Source organism: Gossypium hirsutum, chromosome A02 (assembly GCF_007990345.1).
Source record: "Gossypium hirsutum isolate 1008001.06 chromosome A02, Gossypium_hirsutum_v2.1, whole genome shotgun sequence".
Taxonomy (NCBI): domain Eukaryota; kingdom Viridiplantae; phylum Streptophyta; class Magnoliopsida; order Malvales; family Malvaceae; genus Gossypium; species Gossypium hirsutum.
The window spans coordinates 22435877-22448654 of record NC_053425.1 but is presented as its reverse complement, the minus strand read 5'-3'; the positions used below and the strand labels follow the sequence as shown (position 1 = coordinate 22448654).

At 35.7% G+C, this 12778-nt stretch overlaps 1 long non-coding RNA gene across 1 annotated transcript; it reads left to right on the top strand.

The window, feature by feature from the left end:
- The first annotated feature begins 803 nt into the window (after positions 1 to 803).
- LOC121210916 (uncharacterized) lies at positions 804 to 3153 on the top strand. The gene is made up of 4 exons (XR_005906189.1): positions 804 to 1049; positions 1520 to 1597; positions 1696 to 1772; positions 1904 to 3153. It is a non-coding gene; the product is annotated as an uncharacterized lncRNA (long non-coding RNA).
- The last annotated feature ends 9625 nt before the right edge of the window (positions 3154 to 12778 follow it).

Sequence of the window (12778 nt, the reverse complement as noted above, 5' to 3'; positions counted from 1 at the left end):
TCCATTGAGTCTCCTTTTTATATCTATTTAACACATTTACTAATAAACTTCAACTTTTGCCTCTCTTACTCTTTAGTCATTTTTACTTAATTAGCTATTTAAATCTTAAAATTTCTTAACCAAATTTTTATACCATATAAATACTAAATAATTAATATATACTGAATCACTAGTCAAAATTGTGGTTCCAGAACCTTTACTCCCTACACTACTAAAAATAAGTCATTACATTTTTCTCTATGTATAATCGTTACCGCTTACTATTTCAAGGAGCATAAGAATTTCCTCAGCCATTTTTGACCAATCACTTCCTCCAACCTATCATATCCAAAAAATCAGGGGTTAGTAGAATCGAGTTTGTGAATCGAGAGAGAGTGGTCATGCCATAATTTTTGATATTATTTGTGCATTTCTATGAAATAAATGAGTTATTGGTCAATTGGTTAAGTGTTAGTGAAACTATCATTGAAACCCAAGTTCAAATCTCTTCCTTCGTACCATTTTTATTATTTTCAAAATTTGCATCAAACCCTAGTATATGACATGCCTTGTTTCTAAAATAAATATTGTAGGGTTATGTAAAGGATAAGTAATTGGCTTATTAGTTAAGACAAAACAAGGAGACAATGCAATTCGCTTAGAAACTTGAGTTCAATTCTCGTCCCTTGAAAATTGTCAATTTTTGCTATTTTTTCTCCTTCTCCTTATTTTGTGTCGCCCATGCCTAGTTATCCTAGGTATAAATACCACTTTTTACTTATTTTTCAACCTTTAGTTAAAATTTCACTACCCTATTCGTTCACCCTTCTTCTCCCTTCTTCCTCTCTCAATTTTCTTCCCTTTTATCCATCACAGTGCCGCCCATCAAGCCCTCTTTTCCTATCGTCCTTCTCTCATCCATTGATAGTGAATTTTTTTATCGATTTCCTCATCTCTGATGCTGTTCTTTTTCATCAATTTTCAGCCTTAGATCTATCCCTTTTGGCACTCCAAATTAGCCTCCTTTGCTACCACAAAGATATCCATTGCCACCCCTTGACATCTACCAGGTAAGTGACTTTTTTTCCATTTTTCCTTTCCAATTTTCTATAAAAGAGTCACCATTCCAGATCTGGAATTGTGATAAATTTTTATAATTTAAATGGTCAATTTCTAGCCATCAAACTCATCACTTCGGCTACCCAAAGCAATCCCTAAAACTATCACCATTAGTGGTGGTTGTCACCCCTAAGTTTCTCTTTCTGGTGGCTGGCGATTTGAGCGCTAAAACTGATTTAAACCTATGATTACAGCCTTTATTTACACTTATTTTCAATCCTAATATATACTCTTTTAATATCTAAAACAATACTTTAAGATGCTTTTCAAAATATCCCCCATTGTGGCCAATTTTGGTGGTGTGTCGCCCTAGAACCACTGTAAAGGGTTGCTGGTTTTTCGTACATTTAACACCCTTTTCCAACAAGGTTTTAATTCTTAATAACTCATTCTAATTGACCTTTGATCCACTACATTATAGGAAATTTTGATCTTATTCATTCAACAACTGAGATCTAACAAATTGGGAAGCGTAATTACGATTGTTTGCTGGTTAATGGTTAGTATTGATTCTATTGTTAAGGGATGTGTTGGCTGGATAAATTGGGGTTATTTGTTGGTGTTTGACTACTGATTTGTATTATTTTATTGTGTTAGGTGCTGATTTGAACACCCCGAACCAATAATGAAGTCGTTTATCGTCTGCACACATGTTTTGTATCGAATCAGCTTAGGTAATCTAGTCCATTTGAATATGAAAGTTGTTATAACACTTATTTGGTTAATACTTTGGAAAGTGTTTTAAGAATGGTTTTACAGCATCTTAACTTGATAAATGTTGTACTTTAACTTTGGTTTGATTCAGGTCTAAAGTGGGAATGGAGGATTTCACAAGTAATGTAGCAGTTGTGTGAAATTAAGGTGTGGGTTCTATCTAGTAAACTTGAGTGTTTAAATTATATTTCTAGCAGATAAATTAATGTTTAAGCCTACTTTTCGGGCTTAGTTAAATGGAAAAGTAAGTGACTTTAAGGTGGCCGAATCAGGTACGTTTCAAGCCCTAATTAAATGGCATGTCTGGAAAATTAGGATGGTTGTTTGATTATTTGTAGGTGTGATATTTCTATGCAATGACATGGATGATTTGAATATAAAATGAATGATTATTGTATGCATAGCGTGTTAATGTGAAATCAATGATTGAGTGCATGAATTGTATGCTCAAGTGAAATGCTATGAAATGTACTATTTGAAAGCTTGCTATATGCACTAGAAAACTGCTCTTGTAGCATGTTAAATTGCCTTCGAAATAATTATGAAACTGAGCCATGTTACAATGTCATTAAATTCATTATGAAATGGAACATTTCATAAGTGTCACTACTAATTGGAAATGAATGATAATGAAGGCATGTAAATCATGCCAATAAAATGTAAATGTAAAGAAAACATGTTCCTATTTGTATCTTAAATGTCACAATGCATGTGCATGGGGTGGGATATTGTGGATAACAGAGGAGTTCCTTGGAGTAACGGTAACAGATTTAGTCCGTATTAATGTTGTCAGCACACTGCACCTGGAGTAATGAGGAGATTGGAAATTATATCACATAATGAATGGCAGTTTGATATGCATTTACCGAACTGGTGGCTTGCCCACAAAATTGATATATATATTGATCGGCGGTATAACTGCGTTGTTTATAATGGTGGTTTAACCACATCGAGCTCTACTCGTATTGTTTAGAGTTTGGAATATGGGTTCTAGGGAACTCGTGGTGTGTAGTGGATGGATGGGTAGGAACCTTTTTCCATTGTATCATGCTCGCATCATACTCATTTAACATTAATTTATGCTATGTATTGTATTGTGTTGCATCGAATAGTTTTAAATTAATGATTGTTTCTTGTATGAATGTTTGTGTCCTTATACTATTATAGACTCATACTGAGCTAGTTTAGCTCACCTCATAGTTTCAAACTTCTCAAGTAATGCTCAAGACTAGGATTGGACCTAGGATACAGAATGTCACCTTGAACATAGAACTATTTTTAAATAATTATTTTTTGTATAATTTTTTTATCGGGTATGGATTGTTAATTTTTAATATCTTGGGTTTGTGGCTTGATTATTTTTTATTTGTGGATTTTGTGCATGCATGGATCATAGAAACTTAATAATATGTAATTGCATGTTATTTGCCTTAAGTAAAACTGACATTGTTAATCAATTTTCTACTGTGTTACAACTAAATCGTATTTGAAAAACAAATCAATAAAGCAACTAGATTTCCAAAAGGACGTGAATAATGGTTTTCCGCTACCTTTTCAAGATTTGAAATTTTGGTAAAACAAAATGTCAAATCAATTAGTCTTCCAAAATATGGCAACGATAATAAAATAGACTCTAAGTAAAGATGGACTAATTAAATGAATTCTTTAACGTTATTTAATTTCAAGAGTGATGACTTTTCTTAAGATAAACAAATTAGGGTTTTCGTAAGATTACCCAATAAACGAATTATTTATCTGACTTGGATCACCAATAATGGTTTCTACAAAAACAATTTGTGTTAAGGATTTTCAAAGGTCAAATGGTCTTCTTAGCCATTTTGGTGGCTAATGTAGCCTTCTCAATCAGGCCAAAATGTCTAAGTCGGGTTAGGGAGGTTACACAACTATTATGTCAAATTGTTCTTTGCTCTCCTAATCTAGACATGCATAAAAGTGTTGTAATTGAATGACTGTATTAATTCCACCCCCATACCCTTCCATACAATTATCTTGAATCTATCCCATGCTTGATCAAGCATTTCAATAGGGCTTTGTTTGAATTGCAATAGCTCCTCATCTGTTTTTAGCATCACAGGCATGGGTATGATCCTTTGTAAGAACCATTGCACAAACTCTTCCCATGTTGTAATAGTTTCTAAAGGTAACGTTTCTAACCATTCTCATATCTAACCTCCAAGGGAAAAAGGAAACAACAGTAATTTGATTGCTTCTTCTGACACTCCAACAAATCCCACTGTGCTACATATTTGTCCAAACCCTCTAAAAAAAGCTAAGGGGCCCATGGTTGAATTGTTGTTAATGTTGATTACCATGTCAATAAGGATGGATTAATCTCAAATGGGATTCTATTCATTACTGGTCGGGAAATACTAGGCTTTAGCTAATTTGTTTCAAAAATAGTTCTACCCAACAGAGCTGCAATCATGTCCCTTCATTAAGTTTATTAAATTATACTAAAACAAAAAAAAATAAGGTCATATCTATAGTCTTTAAATTTCCTACTTATCATATTAATTGTAAAGATACTTTCTAGACTTAATGTTGAAACCACCCTAACAACGACGCCAAAAACTTGATCGCCTATAAATGTGTTATCATTTATAGTATAACTATCAGACCAAAAATATATGATTAAATCAACAGTGCCCGCAAGTATATGAGTCAAATTGTAATATAGTATTTGTGTTACCGTGGAACATAGGGAAAGTATTCTGAGGATTGTACATAAGGGAGGATGGATTTACTGTATCAGAAATCTCTTTACAATAATAAGTCTCAACAGTAGTTGTTAAATTGTATATTATGATAAAGTATAAAATAGATTAATATAGGAAATGAAATAAATAAAAACAAAACAAACGACTAAACTGATGAAACCAATCAGGAAGATTAAGTCATTTTAAGCTATAGTTAACTTCAGATTAGGGTTTTAGGGTTGATTCGGTACTAACCAGTCAGGAAGATTAACTTGTTTTAGGCTGTAGTTAACTTCGGATTAAGGTTTTAGGGTGGATTAGGTACTAACTAACCTATTATTGCCTCTCAAAAATTTGATACACGCTTATCTCCAACCTCACTTTCTCAACTAGGATAAATTATGATTTACTTGGCAAAACTTATCTTCTAACCTCGTTTAACCTATAATTACTTCCTAGGATTGTCAAGCCTAGGGTTTAAGAGCACGCAATTTAGACCAACTAATCCTATCAAGAAACCTTAAATCCTCTATTAATCATGTCCCCATCCACTCATTAATCTTCCCTAAGGAATTTAGCCACTCATGGTATTAATGATCTTAATCTCAAGTGAAGTAAACATGTAAACAAACATGATTCTATTGGAATAGAGAAGAGATTGGAATAATCCCGATTTGATGTCAATTAAGAACGTGGAGTAAATAATCTCTCAATTAGAATAACGAATCTTGTCACTTGCAAAAGAGAAATAACTAAATAACTTCGATTAAATAAAATAACTCTTATACCAAAACCGATTCCAAAAGAGAAGAACAAAGAGTTTATAGAAAAAAAAAAAGAAAACTTACCTAAACTACCAAGGTGTTTGGATGCGTCTCAGATGACTTAGTTATATCAAACCCCTAAGGATTTTTTTATAAGAGTGTTGGCAGTCCGAATTAGGTCTTAGATACGTCCTAGGTCTTCGTATAAATTTTATTATGTAACACCCCTAACCCTCATCCGTCGCCGGTATATGGTTACGGGGCATTACCGATCAACCACAAAATAAATCATACATTTGTAAAATCATCATTAAAAAAACCATTCATCTCAATCACTTTGTCCCTTATAAGGTCCTACGAGACCTTAAAACAACCTTAGAAGTGGTTCGGGACTAAATCGATAGCATTTGCAAACTTTGAGAAACTTAGAAAATTTTCAAACTTTTAAAGATCACACGCCCGTGTGAGTAGGCCGTGTGCCTCACATGGTTACCAAACACACTCGTTTCATAGACCGTGTAACACCCCACACCTGTATCCCATGCTGGTTCAGAATATGAGGCATTACCTAACTTAAACTTATGCATATAAATTTTTTCATAATACCGGAACATGGTTAAATTAAAAATTTTTCAATTTTATCTATAAACTCCTTAATAAGAACCTACTAAGCCCAAAACATCCATTGGAAACCATTCAGAAACAATCTGAGTCCTTTAAAGAACTTTGAAAATAAGTCTTAACACAGGGGCACATGCCCGTGTAGGAGGGGCAACACGCTCATGTGACATTTCAACATGGTCATGCTATTGTCCCGTGTGGTTCACATGGCCTAAGCAATACAGGGACACGCCCGTGTCATATACCCGTGTGGAATTAATTCTAAATGCACACCTACAGCGGTTTTCACACAGCCTGGAACACGCCCGTGTCTCAGGCCCGTGTGCAAAAACTTGGACATTCTATTTCTGATGTCAGCAATCCTTACGGGCCACACGGCCAAGGCACACGTCTATGTGCTAGGCCGTGCCCTTCACATGGCTGAGACACACGGCCATGTCTCTACTCGTGTGTTTATGACTATGCATACTGACTTACAATTTTTACGTGTAGGGGATACACGGCCATATCACACGCCCATGTGGTAAATCGTGAGTCACATACAGCCTAGACACACGCCCGTGTGCCTACCTGTGTGGACAAATAAGGCTATTTACCAAGCCTTGTTGTCACCCTTTCTTATGTAACCTGTACAAAAATCACTCTATACTAACATAAGGGCACATCACATAGCCAAAATAAGCACAATAGACACATTTCAGTTTTGCAATTTACTCATCCATGAAAATATCATCTTCTAATAAACCACAATTTATACATATTTCTATCCCATGCTTAGCACATTTTATGGATGATTTTTCCTTAAAATTGGTGAATTTGATGCTTCTAATGCCTTCATTTCATATTTTATACTTACTTGAGCATAGGACAGTGAAAGGAACGAGAAACGGGCCAAAAACGGAGAAAATAGGCCAACGTACGAAATCAACACAGCCTGGACCTCCTCACACGGGCAGATCACACGGCCATGTCAATTTGGCAGAACTGAAGCACGACTCACACAGGTGGACCACACGCCCTTGCCTATTTAACAGGCTTGACCACGGCCTGAAGTAATCACACACGAGCGTGTCCCTGTCGAGCCAAATTGAGTCCAATTCAGAAAAGGCCAATTTTGAGGGTTCTTAGGCATTCTAAAGCCTATAAATACACCCTAGAGGAGGATGAAAAGAGGACGCACAGAGAAGGAAGCAGGGAACTGCTCAAGGAAAGCCGATTGATCCATGTCAGAAGCCGGATTCATCATCAATACTGAAGATCTCCCCTCAATTTCCCTTCAGGATTTTTGGGTTTTTCTTAATGTTTTGTACTCATTATTCTTCTAAGATGTTTACCTTTTTAGTTATGAACTAAAACCCCTAAATACCTAAGGGGAATGAAACCTAAGACAGATCTTGTTATTATTATCTAAATTGTATGATAAATATTTGACTTGTTCTTAATTATGTGTTCTTAATTCTTGTTTTGATATTCCAAGATATTGATTCAAGTTAAGCTCTTATTCAGAGGAGGAATAGACCCTGTCTAAGAGTACATTTGTCATAATTAAGCGAAGTTGATTGCGCGCCTAGAGATAGGGTGACAAGATTTTGCCAGATTAGGGTGAAACCTAATAAGGGGATCCATAGATCGAGTTAATGCAACCCTAGAGAGTTAATTAGAAAGAGATTTCAATTATTCAACCTAGGGTTAGACGTTGTTAGTGTCGAGAGGGATAATAATATAACTTAGGGATTTCTATAGATCAAGTCAAATGAATAAATCCTTCGATTCAGAGTCAAATAACAAGTGAAGTCTAGGTGGATTTTTCCTTAGGTATTGTCTTAATTCAATCATTTTTCCAAAAGCAATTCCCCAATTCTATTTTCTGTGAATTCTTAGTTTAGTTAATTAGTTAGTTAAAACAAACCCTATTATTCTTAGGCTAGATAATAAAAAGACAGTCATTACTAGTACTTTCAGTTCCTTTGGGTTTGACAATCTAGTCTTGCTAAAGCTATACTACTGTTCGATAGGTACACTTGCCTTAATCGTGATAATAGTTAGTTTCAAGAACGATTCATTATAAATATTTAAAACCTGTCACGAATGTCACGTGTCATCTTCCATTTATAAATCAAAATGAGTATTGACCATCATACATAACCTTATACAAAACGAGTATCGTATTCATCATATGAGCCAACACATTATGGCTAACTAAAAAAACACTAAACAAATACTTGAGTCCCAATACATGCTAGAAAACAAAACAATGAAACTAGCTATACCGAGGTCTTCAGTGATAGTGTGATCGAAGCTTTTGATGTCACTTGATCTCTGATGCTAGCTTGTCGGTACTATAAGGAAAGAAAAGAAAAGAGGGTAAGTGTGGGAGCTTAGTAAGTACATATATGCAAATGAAGTGTAATTATAAGAAGATCATATCCATCCAACGGTAGCTTGTCATGCTTAAAAGATAAAAATCACTTAACGTCTCTATCTTACTTTTCCTTTCATTTATGTATACTTAATACACCTCGTTCCTTAATCAAGTCCTAACCATGAGTTCAGTATACATGCCTCATCAAAGTATTCACTAACTAAATCTTTGGGTTACCCGTTGAACTCTCGAAATACATATGAATACGTGGGGAATTTGCATCTAAATGCCATATACGAAATTAGGGTTACCTCGTGCTATGAAACGCTCAAAATTGAGCTATTCACAAGCCTTTCTATCAAGTTAGGACCCCGACTCCATTGTTATCAAGTAACATTTTCTCATTGAGCCACTCATGGGTCTGTACACAAAGTCAGTACCTGGACCTATGTTACCTATAGCATTTAACTCATTAACTTCAGACTCAACTCATGAGTTCAGACGACATAGTTTTTATAACATGCCCATTTGTATCCTATGCTATGTCTAAGGTTCAACGGGCTTCATATCCAATCGAATAGCATCTCATTTTGCTCACGTCATAATTTACTTGCACAACATGTCGTTTATACATTCATGGAAACAATTAGAATTGAGGTACATAATAACAATAAGCTAGTTATACATGTGTATTATTAAAATATACCAAAGTAAACTTCGATAACACATTATTTACATATGTACTTACCTCGATACAAAATGATGAAGACGAGCTTAATCCCCATAAACTTTGTTCTTACCCCGATCAAGACCCGAATCACGTTTCTCTTGATCTAAATTAATAAAATTCATTTATTTCATCAGCATATCAATTTAAACTCCTGAAAGTTCATAATTGGGCAAATTGACTATTTTGTCCCTAGACTTTCACAAAATGACAATTTTACCCCTATGCTCGAAAATTGATTTTTATCGCATTTCTTAATATTATAAACCTAGCTAATTACTTTATATACTAGAAGCAATCCAAAATTTCCATTATTTCACACATTTATTATCTATTTCACAACTCGTGGAAAATAGTCCTATTAGGGTTTTCTTGAGAAATCCCTTCACAAAAGTTGTTTGTTACTCACCAAAGGATCATATTCTTCCAAAAAAATTCAGAAAACAACCTAAATGCTCTCATGGCAAAACCTAAACTTTAACCATTTTGCAAAATAGTCCCCTCATTTAAAAGGTATTGCTTTAAGGGGTCTAAAAATGTAAAAATCATCAAGAAAAGTCATGAAAACCACTTACTTGTGAAGGCTTAAAGTAGCTAAAATTTTCAAGATTCAAAAACCCCTCTAATGGCCAATTTTTCGGTGGAAGAAGAAATAGTGAAAAAGATGAAACATTTTGTTGTTTATTTTATTCAAACTAGTCAAAATTGGTGACCAAACACCACTTAATTTTGACTTTCCAATCAATTTGCCCCCTCTGGCCAGCCAACCTATGAATTAGTGGGTCTAATTTCTCTTTAAGGCCCCCAAATTAGGTTCTTTGGCTAATTGACACCTTATCTAGCAAAATAGGACTTTTGCACTTTATGCGATTTAGTCATTTTTCACAATTAGCCAAGCAATCGCTAAAATTAATTCACCAAAATTTTCATGTACTTATCTAATCATGCTACAATACATAAAATAATATTTAAAATAATTTCCTTGACTTCAATTTAGTGGTTCTCAAATCACTATTCTGACTAGCCCCAAAATCGGGCTATTATAGACCATGTGAAAACAGGGCATACATACTGACTTGCACCACACGGCCGAGGACACGCCCATGTGCCATGGCCGTGGGTAAACTAGGGAGGTTACTGACTTGGGTCACACGGCCAACCACATGCCCATGTACCAGCCCGTGTGCCACACACGGCCAATAGACACGCCTATGTGTATAGGCCGTGTCAAAACTGTAGGGTATATTGACTTAATTCAAAAGAGTTCCCCAAGTGACACACGACCATGTAACATGTCCGTGTGTCGCACACAACTGAGACACACGCCCCTGTCTCTGCCTGTGTGGAAAAAAATAGACTATTTGTAAAGCCAATTTGCCACCCTTATCTCATGTTCACCTAGCCATCAAAATGGTATCATTTCAACACATATATAGGTAGCCAAAACATGTCAATTCACACACATATCATGTCGTCTATCATCAACCAATGCAATTACTAAATTCCATATTCAAAACATACCAAATCAAAATGCCACAATCATCAAACTCACATAACTCCTAAATGAATTTTCTCGCCTTTCTATCAACCAAATCATGCTTCTCAAACATACCAACTCATCATCCACAAATCATACCAAAATTTACCATTCCTCAAGCATTAATACATCAACTAACAACTAACCAAAAGAGCATCCATACAACTATTTCAAGTAAGCCAACACCTAGAAAATTATATACATCACATATATCATTCATCAAACATATAATTCAAGCCAACTTAAATAGTCATATTCCAAAATTTACAAGCCAAATCTCATGGCTATAATCATAATTCAAAACATACCAAAATGACACTAGCCTATACATGCCATATACCATATATACAAAGCTTCAAAAGTACTAAAAAGTTGATTGATTGTGTGATGACGTTTTCCAATTATCCCCAAGTCCAAGTGTAACGCTCCAAAATCTAAGTATTTATTTTTGCATGTTGTGTTATAAAAATGCATGTCTGCTTCAGTGGTTGAGTGTTCTGGGAAGTGTCTAAGAAGTCTTGAGTTCAAACCTTGGCTTTTACAAAAAAAAAAATTGCTTGAATAAACCCTGCCTCTGCTCTATAAACTTCTTAAATAAATGTGGTTAAAACATGTCATAAAGAACCTGCTAGTCTAAGGGTAAGTGGCGTGTGGTGTGTGCCTTGGGGTCTGAGGTTCGACACTTGGCAATGAAAAAGGAAAGATTATTTTGCTGTTATACCGTGTCAGAGGTTGTACATCAGTGGGATTCTATTACTCATGGACGATTGGAGTGTTTGAGGGAGTGGGGAGTGTGTAGCCCAATTCTAGGAAGCAATTATGGAGAGATTTTGAGAGAGAATTAAGGGAAGTTGAGGGTTGTGTGAGTAGTGTGCCGAATGTGGGAACTCCTTTGTACCAATTCAGTCATAGGACCTTTTACCCTTAGTGCCAAAAATTTGTTTTAGTTTTGCTCTCCATTGTTCTCATTTCATTCTTTTGAGTGTTTGTTGTGTAGTAGCCGAATATTACTTGACCATTTGGGTTTTTCGTATGGTTGTTCTTTGCTTGTGCCAAATAGGAAACTTTCTTTTTATTGTCTAATCGGTTTCCCTATTGGTTGGTTACTTTTTCTTCTTCTCTCAACTATTTCTCTTTTTGACCAAATAATCTCCTTTTACCTCCATAACCCTTGTCGAATCTCTACTAGCTGTCTTTCATTTGGTTCTGAGCTGACACCATTCCTTTTATTGCTAGCCGAATACCCTCTTCTCTTGAAGTCAAATCTACCTACACTCGATTAAGGTAACTTGGTTCTTCTTGGCTTATAGCCGAATCTTGCTGTTGCTGCCACTACTGTTTTAGGTTCTTTATTGTTCTTTTTCCCTTTCTTTTCTCTTTGTTGTAATAGCTTTCCCCTCTAACACCATCTTTTTCCTTTCGTCTTTGATAGGGGTGTGATTGTTCATTCGGTGCCTCAGTTTTAGGGTGTGCTATTGTAGGCCGAATACTTCTATCTACCTTTCTTGGTTCCACGTTTCTGTAAGTTGTTTTACTTGGTTCAAGTTATTTGCGTATATGGTATTGGTTAACAAGATTCGGTGGTAATGCAGATTTTTGCCAAGGAGTTTGAAGTTCATCTTAGTTAGTGGTTTAAGGCGGATAAACCACTTTTGTTCAAATCAAGGCAGGTAATAATTATCAGTTGGGAATTAAGTGTTAATAAGAGGGTGTTAACCCTATCAACTAAAGGACTGACATTGGGTCATGTTTGATTATAGGTTGGTGTTCGTGGAGATTTGTGCTCTTTTCACAATCAGGTATGTAACCACACTGCCATTATCAGAAATCGACAAAAGTCAAAAATTGTGACTGTTAGTGCTACACGAGCTTACGCTCGTTCATATGGTAAACCGAATGCATAAACACGGGCATTTGATTGTAGAGGCCATCATAAGCGATTTTGTGGGCTTAGGCCACTTTGGGCTGAAATAGGCCGTGTGGGCCCCTCGGGCTCATAGGCCCCACACGAGTAAACAACATAAATGTGTGGTGATTATTGGGCTAGGCAGTGTAGTCCACACGGCCAAGGCCATTTTTGGGTTTCATGGGCCACATGGGTCACATGGGTCGCTCGAGACGACTGTGGACCTACTGTTGGGTCGATAAGTATACCGAGACCCCAATCTGATGAAATAACTATTTTACCCTATGAGGTAAAATGACGGATATGCCTCTATGTTATGTATGGCTGTATTG